Source organism: Pelophylax lessonae (genome assembly GCF_965119305.1).
Source record: "Pelophylax lessonae genome assembly, chromosome: 3".
In the NCBI taxonomy this organism is placed as follows: Eukaryota; Metazoa; Chordata; class Amphibia; order Anura; family Ranidae; genus Pelophylax; species Pelophylax lessonae.
Window position 1 is genome coordinate 555,636,356 of NC_138770.1, and position 16,956 is coordinate 555,653,311.

At 45.5% G+C, this 16,956-nt stretch overlaps 1 long non-coding RNA gene across 1 annotated transcript in view; it reads left to right on the forward strand.

Moving 5' to 3' along the window:
• The first annotated feature begins 337 nt into the window (after positions 1–337).
• The window catches only part of LOC309551362, a 715,521-nt gene continuing 698,902 nt past the window's right edge, over positions 338–16,956 (forward strand). The window contains exon 1 of the long non-coding RNA XR_014225072.1: positions 338–411. This is a non-coding gene — a long non-coding RNA (uncharacterized lncRNA). The remainder of the gene's footprint in view (positions 412–16,956) is intronic.

Sequence of the window (16,956 nt, forward strand, 5' to 3'; positions counted from 1 at the left end):
CACTTTCTAATGGCTTTTTTATGGTTCTATCTGTCTTTAAAAATGGAAATACATCTTACATGTTAACAGTGTCCATTTTTAAATGACTCGAATTTAAAATCTATGCCTGGATTCTGTGGTTAAGCATTTTATGAGCAGAATGTATAGTAATTCAAAAAAATCATTTGGCTGATTTCATTTCTAGTTATTTTTTGCGGGTGGTCAGTGGCTTCAATGGAAAAGATCTCTATTTCCGTGAGAAAATATTTTTTCAGAATGCATTTGGTAAGGGTCATAAATTTATTTTAGTATTTGACCGTGGGAAGAAATTTGTTGATCTCAGTTGCTTAAGATAAGTGTATGATCACTGCTTGATGTTGAGACTGTGCTCAAAGCAAGCCTTTTGCATTTGTCATCGCAGTGCTACCAAAGGTAAGGTAATCCTGTGATCTCTGTTCCTGCTTGTTTAACCACAGTTGTCATTAAAGTCAGCATAGATGTTTTTTTTTTTTTTTTTTAACACTGCATTATCAGCTATTCATTGCTATTACATATATCCTTGAAGTAATTGTTGTTACTAGCCTTAATTATGCAAATCAGTGTTTACTTTAAAGATTTGTGAAACTAATGTATTGCATGTTTTTTATATGATTTACATTATCTACCTGTTAAGTGGATGTCTATATATGTGTAAGCCCTATCTATCAGTCTAACTAGCTCAAACTTTAATGTGTATTTCCACTCCAGTGTATTTCAAATTGGGATAACACCTACTTTATATGTGTTTCATGTTCCTAATAGAAAAATCTATGAAAAATGTAAAAATCGCTACTTACCCTTCTACTTACTCTTTTCTGAAAACTCCAAAACTGAAGTTTTCCTCTGCAATGCAGATGGGGCTGAGGAGGTATTGCTTACCATAATTAAACCTAACTGTACTGTGCTAGCAGGTCTCATTATCAGTTGTAAGCTAGATTTGAACATTGTGGGGGGGGGGGGGGGGGTTACTAAAACTGGTGCAGCTGTATATAATAACCAATCGGCGTCTAGGTTTTAGGTTAGGTTCATACTGAGGCCTTTTTGAAATTGTGTGAGTTCAGCTGAACTCGCACAATTTCAAGCCTGCATTTCAGTCCAGCTTTGGGGGCGATTTCACACATATATGTGCGGGTTCCTACACAGATGTCTATGTAAATTGCCCCCCCCCCGAAGATGCCAAAAGTAGTACAGAAACCGATTCGGACAGTGAAATTGCTGGCAAATGGCTCAGATTTGATATAGTACATAGTTAGTGAGGTTGAAAAAAGACATCAGTCCATCCAGTTCAACCTATGATGTGTGTGTGTGTTTGCTGTTAACCGTACATTGTATACCCCTGTATGTTGGGGTCTTTAAGGTGCCCATCTAATAGTTTTTTGAAACTATCAATGCCCCCTGCTGATACCACTGTTTGCGGAAGAGAATTCCACATCCTTACTGCTCTCACAGTGAAGAACCCCCTGCGTATTTTAAGGTTAAACCGCCTTTCCTCAAGTTTTAGTGAGTGGCCACGTGTCTTATTGTATTTCCTTTCTCTGAATAGGTTTTTCCATATGCTAGGGTTGGCAGTACAGTATTTGTACATTGATATCATACCCCCCCTCAATCGTCTCTTCTCCAGAGAGAATAAGTTCAGTGCTTGTAGTCTTTCCTCATAGCTGATGTCCTCCATTCCCCTAATTATTTTTGTTGCCCTTCTCTGGACTTTCTCCAGTTCCAGCACATCCTTCCTGAGGACCGGTGCCCAGAACTGGACAGCATACTCCAGATGTGGCCGGACCAGAGTCTTGTAGAGTGGGAGAATAATCTCTTTATTTCTGTAGTGAATCCCCTTTTTGATACATGCCAGTATTCTGTTGGCTTTGCTTGCAGCGGCTTGGCATTGCATGCTACTGCCAAGCCTGTTGTCTACCAGTACCCCCAGGTCCTTTTCCATCCTAGACTCACCCAGAGGTTCCCCCCCTAGTGAGTAGCTTGCTTTCTGGTTTCTGGCACCCAGGTGCATTACTTTACATTTTTCAACATTAAACCTCATCTGCCATGTAGTTGCCCACCCCAAAATTTTGTTCAGGTCCGCTTGTAAGGTTTCCACATCTTGCCCAGAAGATATTGGCCTGCTTAGTTTAGTATCATCCGTAAATACTGAGATTTTACTCGATATCCCCTCCTCTAGATCATTTATGAATAAATTAAACAGGATTGGCCCCAGTACAGAACCCTGGGGGACCCCGCTTTCCACACCCACCCAATCCGAGTACTCCCCATTAATCACCACCCTTTGCAACCTCCCCTGGAGCCAGTTCTCTATCCAGGTACCTACCTTCCTTAGTTTGAACAGTAAGCGTTTGTGGGGAACGGTGTCAAAGGCCTTTGCGAAGTCCAGGTACACCACATCCACAGGCTTACCTTTATCTAGGTGGCAGCTCACTTCATCATAGAAGGTTAATAGATTGGTTGACATGCGATTTGACATATCAAATCGGACCAATGTGAAAGTCATATCTTAATGGAACAAGCTGAAGCTAGGAGCTGATTGGTCACTATGCACAGCTGTACCAGATTCTGTGTACACCAGTTTTTGCAAATCTCCCAGTTTGCCCTATAAAAGGGTTAAAGAGGTTGTGAACCCCTTTTTTTTTTTTTTTTTCACCCTGAAAGACAAACACATAATGAGCTAGTATGCATACTAGCTCATTATGAAATACTTACCTTAGAACGAGCCCCCGCCGTGCCGCCTGCTTAGCTGTATGACGGGCGACATGTCCAGTCGCCCGTCTTCCGGGATCGCGGCATCCGGCCATCTGATTGGCCGGAGCCACGGTGACGTCACTCCCGCACGCGGGAGCCGACGGTCAAGGCACGGATCAGCCGTTCCTTCAGAGCGCATGCGCCAGTGACGCCACTGGATGCATCTAAGGTAAATATCTCCTAAACGGTACATGTTTAGGAGATATTTACAGTACCTATAGGTAAGCCTTATCATAGGCTTACCTATAGGTACAAGTGTCAGAGGAGGGTTTACTTCCTCTTTAAAGCACTAGAAACTGGTATTCTGTAGTACTGTATATCATAAAGAAGGGAAAGTCAGTGTTGCCCTCTGTGTCAGAGTGGATAGATTGAGTTCCTTTTCATTTAACCACTTGCCTTCTGTGCACTTAAACACCCTTCCCATCCAGACCAATTTTTAGCTTTCAGCGCTCTCACACTTTGACTGACAATTGCGCGGTCATGCTACACTGTACCCATATGAAATTTTTATCATTTTTTTCACACAAATAGAGCTTTCTTTTGGTGGTATTTAATCATCTCTGGGTTTTTTATTTTTTACAAAAAAAAAGAAAAAAGACAGAAAATTTTGAAAAAAAAAAGTTTTTCTTATTTTCTGCGAGTAAATTTTGAAAATAAATAAATTTTTCTCCTTCACTGATGTGCACTGATGAGGCAGCACTGATGCGCACTGATAGGCTGCACTGATAGGCACTGATGAGGTGGCACTTATGGGCACTGATGAGGTGGCACTTATGGGCACTGATGAGGAGGTACTAATATGCCGCACTGATGAGCACTGATAGGCGGCACTGATAGGAGGCACTGATAGGCGGCACTGATGAGCACTGATAGGCGGCACTGATGAGCACTGATAGGCGGCACTGCTGGGCACTGAGAGTTGGCACTGCTGGGCACTGAGAGGTAGCACTGCTGGGCACTGAGAGGTGGCACTGAGAGGTGGCACTGCTGGGCACTGAGAGGCGGCACTGACGGGCGGCACTGATGGGCACTGATAGGCGGCACTGATGGGCACTGGCGGATGGCACTGATGGACACTGACGGGTGGCACTGATGAGCACTGATGGGCAGCACCATCAGTGCCCACACTCAGTGCCCATAGTGCTGCCAGTCAGTGCTCATCAGTGCCTAGATGAGCAGGCACTGATGGGCACTGACTGGCAGCACTATGGGCACTGATTGTGGGCACTGATGGGGGGGCACTGTAGGCGGGCACTGTGGGCAATTTGTGTATGTGTTTTACCTCTTGTAATCAGGGCACTAGTGATCTGTGCCCTGATTACATTTCTTCTGTGTCCCTGGCGCTGTGAGGCTCCCCCTCCTTCCTCACACTGCAGGCTCCGTGTGAGGAAGGAGCGCCGGCGATGAGAGATGATCTCATATGTTTACATATGAGATCATCTCTCATTGGACGGTCCGATCACGTGGTGAATGGCCGCTGTGATTGGCCATTCACCACGATCTGTGATCGGCTGTGTCCAAGGGACACGGCCGACACAGAATTTCCCCGATGCGCGCTCTCGGGTGCGCGCGGGGAGACTGCTTCTGGGAGGCCGTTTAAAAACGGCCTCCCGAAAATTCGAGTCCGCGCTGCAGCCGTATATAGGCTATAGCGCGGACCGGAAGCAGTTAAAATTGTTCAGAGTATCTTGCAGTCTTCCTGAGACCTGCTTCGAACATCTAGGAAAGTAAGACATTTTTAAACTATAATTAACTATAACTAAAGGATTTTTTTTTTCATTTTTGTATAGAATTTAGAGTATTTATAACACCAGTCAGGTTTTTATTGCTGTCTGCGACCCCTTTAGGGAGATTCACCGTCTGTATTTGTCATGTTTACTGTTATCATCGAAAGTGAAAGTAAAAAAAAAATCCCACATTTTGGGTTGCTTCTAGAAAAGTAGTAGAGGGGAGGGATAGCTTCCATTGGGAACACTATGGTGTTCAGTCTCTTTGGGGGGGATTTCTCCCACTTCCTGTTTTGGCTATGGGACAGTAAGTAAGAGGAAGAGACACAGATGGCAAAAAAAAACCTGACAGAGGTTATCCTGTACTTTATCCAAAATAAAAAAGTGTTGCCAATATTTCTACTTTCATTATTTATATATATATATATGTTGTGTGAATGGGAACACAAAACAAACATATAGTGGGGTTTTTTTTAAATTTGAGTGCAAAGTTGAAATACACTTTAACCTTTTAACGACTACCCACTGCAGTTTTACTGCAACAGGTCGGCTCTGTCCTGCTTAACGGCGTAACTGTACGATTCACCACAGGGATAGCCAATCAGTGGATCCCTGTGGAGACAGAATGGCGATCTGCCGTTGAAAGCATGGCAGACAGCTGTTCTGTCAGTTATAAACACAGGGATCCTGTGTTCCTCCTATTTGGGAACACAGGTCTCTGTGTTCATGCAGAAAGCCCCCCCCCCCCCACAGTTAGAAGGCCCCAACTAGGGATACACTTAACCCTTCTATTGCCTCTGGTGGTAACCCCTTCCCTGCCAGTGTCATTAGTACGGTAACAGTGCATATTTTTTAGCACTGATTACTGTAGTAATGTCACCGGTCCCCCAAAAGTGTCAAAAATGTCAGTTAGATCACTTTCATCGCATACTAGCTCATTATGAAATACTTACCTTAGAACGAAGCCCCAAAGTGCCGACCGCTCACCTATCTCATGGGTGACATGTTGTGTCGCCCTTCTTCCGGGTTTGCGGCATCCGGCCATCTAATTGGCTGGAGCCACAATGACGTCACTCGCAGCATGCACATGGGAGCCGACGGTCACGGCACGGGGCTCTGAAGGAAGGGCACGAGCGGCCGTTCCTTCAGAGCGCATGCGCCAGTGATCTCACTGGCTGCATGCAAAGTAAATATCTCCTAAACCAGCGGTCACTAAATGGCGGCCCGCGGTCCATTGGCGGCCCGCGCGATGCTTCCGCCCGGACCGCCACCTGTATTCTGCCCCCTCCTCACTGCGGCTCCCGGCTCACTTGCAGCCGGTGTCCTGTCAGGCCGCGAGCCGCGAGTAGGGGCGTGACGTCACGCGCGCGCCCTGCCCCCTGCTCCTGACTGATAGACATTGCGGTGTCCTGTCGGGCCGCGAGTAGGGGCGTGACGTCACTCGCGCGTCCCGCCCCCTGCTCCTGACTGCGGCTTCCTCTAAGCAGGGCAGCGAACTAGGGTGTGACACTATGTGCACGCCCCGCCCCCCTGTTCGCGGCTTTTGGACAGCTCCTGGCTCCAGGTATGTGGAGCACATTTTTAGAGGGGAATATCTGCATTTAAAAAAAAGCTTTAACAAGTGTGCAGACAAGTGGCATATTTTGTTGTGCTCATTAGAGTGCCCCATAAAAGAAACAAAATATGCCCATCAGAGTACTCCCTTGACATAAAATGTGCCCCATATTTTATGCTAAGGGACAAGCTGATGGGCATATTTTATGTTAAGGGGCACGTTAATGGGCATATTTTATGTTAAGGGGCACGCTAATGGGCATATTTTATGTTGAGCGCAACGCTGATTTACACGTTTTGTTTTGCCCATCAGAATGCCCCCTAACATAAAATGTGCCCATCAGAGTGTACCTTATTTTATGTTAATGGTCACGCTGATGGGAATATTTTATGTTAAGGGGCACTCTGATGTGCATATTTATGCTGTGGTACACACTGATGGGCATATTTTATGTTAAGGGGCACTCTGATGGACATATTTATGCTATGGGGAACTCTAATGGGCATATTTTATGTTAAGAGCAACGCTGATTTACACGTTTTCTTTTGCCCATCAGCGATCCCACCATCATAAAATATGCCCATCAGGGTGCCCCCTAACATAAAATGTGCCCATCAGCATGACCCTTAACATAAAATATGCCCATCAGCGTGCCCCTTATTTTATGTTAAGGGTCACGCTGATGGGCAAATGTTATGCTAAGGGGCACGCTGATGGGCATATTTTATGTTAAGGGTCACGCTGGTGGGCACATTTTGTTCTGCCCATCAGAGTGCCCCTAACATAAAATGTGCCCATCAGCGTGACCCTTAACAAAATATGCCCATCAGCGTGCCCCTTATTTTATGTTAAGGGTCACGCTGATGGGCAAATGTTATGCTAAGGGGCACGCTGATGGGCATATTTTATGTTAAGGGTCACGCTGGTGGGCACATTTTGTTCTGCCCATCAGAGTGCCCCTAACATAAAATGTGCCCATCAGCGTGCCCCTTATTTTATGTTAAGGGTCATGCTGATGGGCATATTTTATGTTAAGGGGCATGCTGATGTGCATATTTATGCTGTAGTACACACTGATGGGCATATTTTATGTTAAGGGGCATGCTGATGTGCATATTTATGCTGTGGTACACTCTGATGGACATATTTATGCTATGGGGCACACTGATGGGCATTTTTTATGTTAAGGGGCACTCTAATAGGCATATTTTATGTTAAGAGCAACGCTGATTTACACGTTTTGTTTTGCCCATCAGCGTGCCCCCTAACAAAATGTGCCCATCAGAGTGCCCCCTAACATAAAATGTGCCCATCAGCGTGCCCCCTAACATAAAATGTGCCCATCAGAGTGCCCCCTAACATAAAATGTGCCCATCAGCGTGCCCCTTATTTTATGTTAAGGGTCACGCTGATGGGCAAATTTTATGCTAAGGGTCACGCTCTCGGACACATTTTATGTTAAGGGGCACTCAAATGGGCATATTTTATGTTAAGAACAACGCTGATGAACACGTTTTGTTTTGCCCATCTTTCTGAGTCATAGCACAGACTTCAGATCCGGACCTCGGCCCAAAGAAAATTTTAGCGACCGGACCTCCTTGAATTTTAATTCATTACCCCTGTCCTAAACGGTACATGTTTAGGAGATATTTACAGTACCTATAGGTAAGCCTTAATATAGGCTTACCTATAGGTACAGGTTGCAGAGGAGGGTTTACTTCCTCTTTAAGTAAGCCTATATTGGATTGTCAAATATAACAAATGCTCATATTGCTATTACACTGCTGATTGCTGATGTTATAAAATGGAAGGGTATAGTGTGACCTTAGATTTCCTTTAACCACTTGCTGACCGCCAGCAGTACATATACTGCGGCAGGTCGGCCCTGCCCTGCGAAACAACGTATCTGTACGTCGCTTCGCGGGACCACTGGCGGATGTGCGCCTCCCATTCGCCACAGGGGAAGCCAATTCGTGGGTTCGGCAGCTGCGATTGCTCCCCGTGGAGACAGAACGGTGGTTTGCCGTTATAAACACGGCGGACCGCTGTTCTGTCAGTAATGAACACAGGAATCCTGTGTTCATCTTATTTAGGATCACAGGTCTCTGTGTTCATGCAGCAAGCCCACCCCCCACAGTTAGAAAGCACCCCTAGGGACACATTTAACCCTTTGAGCGTCCCTGGGGTTAACCCCTTCCCTGTGTATAAAAAATTTGGTGCGCTAAATTGATATGTGTCACAAATCAGAAGTGGAATTGACACTATATGGAGTGTCACTCACACTTCTGGGGTGTGTGCCGTGTTTATTATACAGTAAAAACTGTATGTGCACTGTGAGCAAGTGTGCTAAAGTTGAGGAAGTTGAGAGGAGACATTGCTGGAAGTGGCAGCAGATGAGATACATTTGGGAGACTTCACCTTGGCCACAGAGAGTCACCGCCCAGAGTGTGGACAGCCAGGATTGAGAGGATACACCAGCATTGGAGTGCATATACTAGCCCTGCTTATTTCAAGATCTGGTAAGAGGCTGAACCCCCCTATCTGAGTGATCCACTCCCCCTCCTGAGCATCCACTTCACATCTGAGCTGATACGAACGCCCTTATATCTTCTTCATTCTGGTAAGGGGCTAGTCCCCAATAGGGTGGTCGGATCTTTCTGCACCTGATAGTTTCAAGAGGAGTTTTTCCTTTGGATCTTTCCACATCCCTGTGGGAATTTAATTGGGACTAGAGACACTTCCCCCTTTTTCTTTGCACACTTTACAGAGGTGTCATCACTTTGAACTGAGCGTCACAACCCCGCTGAGGGTTATTGTCTTTTCTGTTTATTTTCGGATATTTTACTTATCACCTGCATTTTTGTTTGCGGATACTCTTATCCATCACTTGTATTTCCATTTTTGTAAATTTGAGTGTTGATTATCACGGAACACACACACTCCCTGCACCCTTGTGCACACTTGCTCACAGTGCACATACAGTTTTTACTGTATAATAAACACGGCACACACCCCAGAAGTGTGAGTGACACTCCATATAGTGTCAATTCCACTTCTGATTTGTGACACTTATCAATTTAGCGCACCAGATTTTTTATACACAAGTTTATCCCCATTTGGTTCTAAGGTTGCAGCTTTATTTTGATCACAGATCCTGCGCACAATTTTTCCATACACACATTTATTTAACCCCTTCCCTGCCAGTGTCATTAGTACAGGAACAGTGCATATTTTTTGCACTGATTACTGTAGTAATATCACTGGTCCCCCAAAAGTGTCAAAAATGTCAGGTGTCCGATCTGTCCGAAGCAATGTCGCAGTCCCGCTAAAAATCGCTGATCGCCGCCATTACTAGTAAAAAAAAATAAAAATAAAATTGGGATAAATCTTTCCCCTAGTTTTTAGACCAGATAATTTTTGCGCAAACCAATCAATGTACACTTATTGGGTTTTTTTTTTAACCAAAAATATGTAGAAAAATACAAATTGGCCTAAAATGATGAAAACATTTTTTTATTGGGAATGTTATATATCAAAAAGTAAAAAAAAAAAAATATATATTTTTTTGTTTATAGCGCAAAAAATAAACATCGCACAGGTGATCAAATACCACCAAAAGAAAGCTCTATTTGTGGGGCAAAAAGGACATCAATTTTATTAGGGTACAGTTAAAATACCGCAGTGCCAAATCACAAAAAATGGCCTGGTCATTAAAGGGGTAAAACCTTCTGGTCCAGAAGTAATTAAGGTCCTTTCATACAAGTGCATTTTCATGATTTCTGCTGCATTTTCAGCACAGTCAAAATGCATTCACTTGAGAGTTTCAGTGGACTATGTTAACACCAATACATTTACATAGTTACATAGTTAGTGAGGTTGAAAAAAGCCATCAGTCCATCTAGTTCAACCTATTATGTGTGTGTGTTTGCTGTTAACCGTACATTGTATACCCCTTTATGTTGTGGTCTTTAAGGTGCCCATCTAATAGTTTTTTGAAACTATCGATGCTCCCTGCTTATATCACTGGTTGTGGAAGAGAATTCCACTTCCTTACTGCTCTCATAGTGAAGAACCCCCTGCGTATTTTAAGGTTAAACCGCCTTTCCTCTAGTTTTAGTGAGTGGCCCCGTGTCATTTGATTGAGGGATGTTGGAAATACATTATGGCTGTTGCATTTTTGGTGTGTTGACCTGCAATAAGCATTCAGCATAATAAATGTATGGGGCTCTTCACAGCCAGGAAAACACTGCACCTATAAATGTGAATCTCAAGTTGTCGAAGGTTCTGGTTTAGCACATACAGTAGTCTGACTGTCTGTTCTTGGAAAATGTCTCTTACCTTTTTATCTAAATGTGATGAACTGAAGGACAACAGTTTCAAAAATATTGTAACTTCATTACTGTATGTGGTTAATAAATGCAATATTAGGATCTGTATTGATTCTGCGCAGATCAAGCAGCCCAGAAAAAGTGCCATGACAAACGCAGAACCTCACTATACATGTTAAAATCTCATTGTACAATCTCCTTTAGCTTTATTAACAACTATTTAGTGCAAGAGCCACCAGGAATGGATATAAATTGAAAGTAATATTTAATTAGCCCTGACATATATTTTTGGTAAATCTAAATAAGATTGCATGGAGATTGTACAATCAGTTTTTTTATTTATATCTGTGATCTGCTTAACCCTGTCAGGGGGGGCAATAGTAGTAACCTTTTCTTCTCTGGTTTACCTCTGAATTCCAGGAAATCAGACACTTTTTTAAAAGTAAGGCACGCTATGAGTTAAGTCCAAGGAGCTGCATGACATATCCTGGCCTCATCTCTATTATTTACATTTCACAGGTTTATTGCTCTGCGGAGAGACACTCTGGGTATCTGAGAGGAGAGAAACACACAGAGCAACTATGCTGCCCATTCACAGAAGCCTTTGTGTTTTGTGAATTTGTTAATACAGTAATACTAAGGCTTCTGTAATTGGGCAGGAGGAGAAGGGGGTGGTGGGCAAGGCAGCTGCAGCGACTCTTCTGTTCACAATGCAGGGCTCAGAAGAATCTCCTGGAACTACAGCGATAGCTGACTTCTGGGAGTACAATAAAAGTTATCAGATATAAATAATAGAAATAAGGCTAGGAGATGTCATGCATCCCACTGGACTTAACTCATGGGGTGCCTTCACTTTTTACTAAGGAGCTGAATTCCTACTATTCAGCTTTAAATCATTATTAAAAATAAACTGTTATTAAACATTGAGCCCCGGTTCACACTTATGCGATGCGGGAAGGCTGCGAATTCGCAGCCTGTTCCTGCATCGCAAACGCACCCCCGGCAGTTCACACTGCCATATGCAATATGCTGGGGGTGTCAATGTAATCTTAACGACACCCCCAGTTTGATCGCATATCGCAGTGCGATCTTGCAGTTCGCACAGGATCGGATCGCACAAGTGTGAACCGCTGTGCGATCCGATCCTGATGCGGCTGCAAAAAAGGGTCCTGTGCGTGTTTGCTGCGGGTGCGGTGTGAATTTAGCCATACAAAGTGTATGGCTTAACTCGCACCGCACAGCCGATCGCATGTAATGAAGGAGCAGTGCGCTCCGACATTACATGCGAACGCCGCAGCCGCATAAATGTGAACCGGCTCTGATGGTAGTACAGTTTTTTTCTAGATGCTGACACTGTCAACTTTGCTGCACAGCATGTCTGAATTCAAATGTGAAACAAATATCTGAAATAGAAAAAGAAACTGATATGCAGATTGTTACAGTATTACATGTATTAGGTGTATATAGAGTTTTAAAAAACAATACATTTAAAAAGAAGGGTTAAATGTAAACATTTTACTAAAAAAAAGCTTTCTTATCTTTGGCTTACAAATACAGACATTCATACACATTCATTTATATCATCCAGTTTGTTTGGTTTTTATTTACATTTTCTACAGTTCCAATATTTGTTTCTTTCTGAAAATTGTGAATGGCAATTTATCACATTGTACAATAGAGGCCAATCCATTGCAGAGCATGACTATGCGCATACCACGGTGAAGTGTGTTGTAAGGCTAGGTTTACACTGGTACGATTACAGACATCGCATGTGATTCGCACCTCATTCTTGTGCACATCACATGCAATATCTGTGCAGAGCGATTTCAGCCATACATATGGCTGAAATTGTATCGCATTCGCACCAAAATGATGCAGAACCCTTTTTTTCTCCGCACCTGAATCGCATTGCATAGGTGCTCATACCCTCGCAATGTGATTCTGGCAATCGCACTCCATTCTGCGATCTGTTTCGGGGTGCTGTTTAGATAACATTGACTCCTGAGGCAGATCGAATGGACACCGTGCAGTTGCTTGGAGTGCGATGCGATGCGGGGAAATGCAATGAATCTTTTATATTTCCAGCACCAGTGTGAACCAAGGGGTCATGTGTGTTTTTTTGGCCAATGCAGTGTTTGGCTGCTGATTCTTAATAAATGAGCTGCCATAACAGAAGACATGTTTGTGCATTTTTGAAAAGTGAAAAGAAATAATAGGCAAACAAGTGTAAGGGCAAGTGCAGATAGAAAATGTGAGCTTTAAAACATTTTGGTCAGGGAAGACAAAATATTTGCTAGTCTGTTGCTTTTCCTTTGTACTCTATCTATTCCATCCATTTTTCTCAAACCGTAATGATTTTCTGATGGCTTGAGCACACATTTTTTAGACATGCCTATTCTGAAGTATACACATGTAGCACCCTCCTAGGTAGGGGCTAGGAAAACCCATAAGGGGGGCCCTGCCTACTTATCAGGGGGGTCTGATTGTTCAGCTAGGCTGTCACGTGTTCCCAGGTGTGCCTGTTGTCCAACAATGGCTCTTATTGGGCAGTGGAGGAAACCTGACCAATAGCACACCAGGGCTCGCATCTATCCCAGAGGGCAGAATCTGCCGCAGTGCATCCTGGGATGGGGTATAAGTCTGAGGGGAGCACATGACAGGGCGTCTTTGGCGGGAAGCAGAGTCCCAGGAGGAGGGTGACGGCTGTCTTTACTGCTGTCAGCACTAAAGAAGGTGTCCTTGGCGGTCAGCCTGAAGGACAGAAGGTTGAGCTGAGCTGCAGAGAGGGATCCAGTGTGCTGAGGACCGAGTGGAGCTGCTGGGGCAAAAGTTTCCAGGAAAGCAGTTTCGTGTAAACTGCCCAGGGGTCTGCCTAGGATAGGACACCACTCCAGAAGGTCGGAGGGATCCAGGAGCCAGCTAACCAGTAGAAAGGGCTTGGAAAGGGGGTGCCAGTGATTAAGCCCTGAAGATAAGTGTGTGTGAAAGAGGGTGTCGGTGCGGGCCCTGAAGTGTTAAGCAATGCAGCAGTCTTACAAGTAGCTACCTCAGTGAAGAGGGGTAAAGGAAGCTTTAATTAGGACTTTGTGCCACATGAAAGTGTCAGAAGTCAGTTCAGCGCTAACAGACAGCAAGTCAGCATTAACCAGCGTCAACCGGCATTGACCGGCATCTAGCCAGCGCCTATGGTCGTTTTTCAGTTGTCCCACTCAAATTGTGTATAGTTGAGCCAGAGGAGTATCCCACTCATCCCTTCTCCCATCCAAGTTCAAAATAGATACAAAAACCCAAAGATACTGGACTGTTCCTTGTCTCAGTGCTCACACTTGGAGAACATGCTTAACCACTTTAGCGCTAGCCGCCGCAGATGTACAGCGGCAGTCTGGCTCTCCCAGGCAAAGTCCCATGCATGCACAGGGCTCGCCAGGAAGGAGCAAGGGGGCGATCGCGCGCCGCCGGAGGTGCGCTCCCGCCCCCGCTCGTCAGCGGGAAAGGTAATGCGCGTGACAGGCAGCTCCTTGCAATCTCCCCCTGCTGACAGAGAAGGACGGACGGCTGATGTATACACAGCCGTCCGTACCTCTCCCTGAAGTGATCACAGATGTCATGTGATCCTGCTATATAGGATCGCATGTCTCTGTGATGACTTCACAAGCCACACACCCCCACAGTTAGAATCACGCCCCTAGGGTCACATTAACCCCTTGATCACCAATACTGTTAACCCCTTCCCTGCCAGTGTCATTTTTACAGTAACAGTGCATATTTTTAGCACTGATTACTGTAGTAATGTCACTGGTACCCCCAAAAGTGTCAAAAATGTCAGTCAGGGGTTCGATCTGTCCGCCCCAATGTCGCAGTCCCGCAAAAAATCGCAGATTGCAGCCATTACTAGTAAAAAAAAAAAAAAAACAATAAAAATTACATAAATCTTTCCCGTATTTAGTAAACGCAATAACTTTTGCACAAACCAATCAAAATACGTTTATAGTGATTTTTTTTACCAAAAATATGTAGAAGAAAACAAATTGGCTTAAAATGTTAAAAAATTTTGATTTTTTACATTTTTTTTTTTTTTTTTGAGAATTTAAATTTTGAGAATGAAAAAACTGAATTTTTGTAAAATCTTACCGTAAAATTCCTTTCTCTGAGTCCTCCGACAGTCGCCGCCCACTCATACAGTCTTCACCAATGGGGTATTGACTTCCTCCTTAGGAGTAGCTAGGCAAAAGACTTGTTAAAACAAAAGCATTTCCATAGACACACCCATGGGGGCTGTCCCACTGGTCCAATACCCCTCCTGCAATAGCCACCCCAACAGGGACCCGCAATATAACCTGGGTCCCCTACTGGACTGCCCCACAGAGAAATTTGCGGCCAAAGGAGGCATCAGCCGAGAGAACATCAATTTTGTAGAATTTGGAAAAGTTGTGCACTGACGACCAAGCCTTGCACACCTGGGCCACCGAGGCCTAATGTCGGAAAGTCCAGGCGCACTCACCGACCTGGTAGAGTGCGCCTTGACAGGGAAGGGTGGTACCCTTTCCCTCAACGAATAGGCCTGAACAATTGTCTGTCTGATCCATTTTGCAATGGTCGCCGCAGACGCAGCCATACCCTTCCGAGGTCCCTCAGGAAGGACAAAGAGAGAATCCAATTTCCGAAAGGATTCAGTCGACGACAGGTAAACCCTGATCGCCCTGACAACATCCAAAGAATGCAACGCAATCTCCTTAGGATGCTTAGGATTCGCACAGAGCGAAGGTAAGACAATGTCCTCATTGAGGTGAAAATCCGAAACCACCTTTGGAAGAAAGGACGGGTTTGGTCGGAAGACGACCTTATCCCTATGAACCACCAGGTAAGGGGAGCGGCAAGACAACGCCGCCAACTCCGACACTCTGCGAGCAGAAGTGATCGCCACCAGAAAAGCAACCTTTTCAGATAGCAGAGGTAATGAAATTTCCCTGATGTTTTCAAACGGGGAACGTTGTAACACGGACAGAACCAAGTTCAAGTCCCATGGAGGCAGAGGCTCCCTTCTAGGAGGGGCCAAGTGATGCACACCTTGAATGAAGGTGCGAATCAAAGAATTAGACGCCACAGGGCGCTGAAAAAGAACAGCCAGTGCAGAAACCTGGCCCTTAATCGTAGCCAATGCAAGGCGCTGGTCCACACCAGATTGGTGGAAAGCTAACACTCTCGCCACCAAGTATGAACGAGGAGAGAAACCCCTGGACTCACACCAGGCAAAATAAGCTTTCCAAGTTCGGTAATAAATCTTACCAGACGAGGCTTTTCTAGCCTTGATTAATGTAGGAATGACCTCCGAAGAGAGACCCCTTTCTCTCAGGACCTGGCTTTCAACAGCCATGCCGTTAAAGCCAGCGACTGTAAAGCAGGATGGAAGATCGGACCCTGAGACAGCAGATCTTCCCGCATTGGCAGCCGCCAAGGCGCCTCGACGGCCAGGTGAACGATGTCCTCGTACCAGAATCACCAATTTTGGTTCCGAGGCCAACCTGCGAAGGAACCTGGACAACAACTGAATCGGAGGAAAGGCATAGATCAGACGATACTGATGCCATGGCACCACCAGCGCATCCGAGGCATCTGTCAGAGGATCGCGCGTTCTTGCCACGAACCTTTCCACCTTGTGGATTAGCCACAGATCCACATCCGGGGATCCCCACTTCGCACACAGCATCTGAAATACCTCCGGGTGCAGGGACCATTCCCCCTGGTCCAGGGTCTCGCAACTCAGATAATCGGCCTTCCAATTCTCCACACCCAGAATGTGAACTGCCGAGATCGCCGGGACATGTGTCTCGGCTCAAGACAAAATTCTGGTCACTTCCTGGGCCCCCGTGGTGGTTGATGTACGCCACCACAGTGGCATTTTCCGTCTGCACCCGCACAGGACGGCCCTGAAGACGATCCGACCAATGGAGCAGGCACAGCCTGATCGCTCTTAATTCCAAAATGTTGATCGGAAGGGAGGATTCCTCCTCCGACCAAGTGCCCTTGGCAGATAGGTTGCCCAGGGCGCCACCCCAGCCTGACAGGCTGGCATCCGTGGTAATCACCGTCCATAGTAACAGCCGGAAGGATTTTCCTTCCGACACAGCCGGGGACTGAGGCCACCACAAGAGATCCATTCTGGTTTGGCGGCTCAGAGACACTCTCATGTCCAAGGACTGAGGTAGTATGTCCCACCTGGCCAGGATCTCCGCTTGAAGAGACCGCGTGTGAAACTGTGCAAACGGTATCGCTTCGAAGGCCGATACCATCAACCCCAGAGACCGCATACAGGTCCTAAGTGATGAGGATTCGTTGTCCCTGAGGGACCTGACCTAGGACTGTAGGGTCCGGAGCTTGTCCTCCGGGAAGAACACCTTTGCTTAAGCAGAGTCCAGAACCATTCCCAAATACGGGAGATGAACCGAAGGAGACAAGGTCGACTTCTGAACGTTAATCGTCCAACCGAACTCCTGGAGCGTCTGGACCGTAGTGGACAGATCGTGCAGCAGGCTCTGGCTGGCACTCGATCTTAACAGGAGATCGTCCAGATAACCCAAGA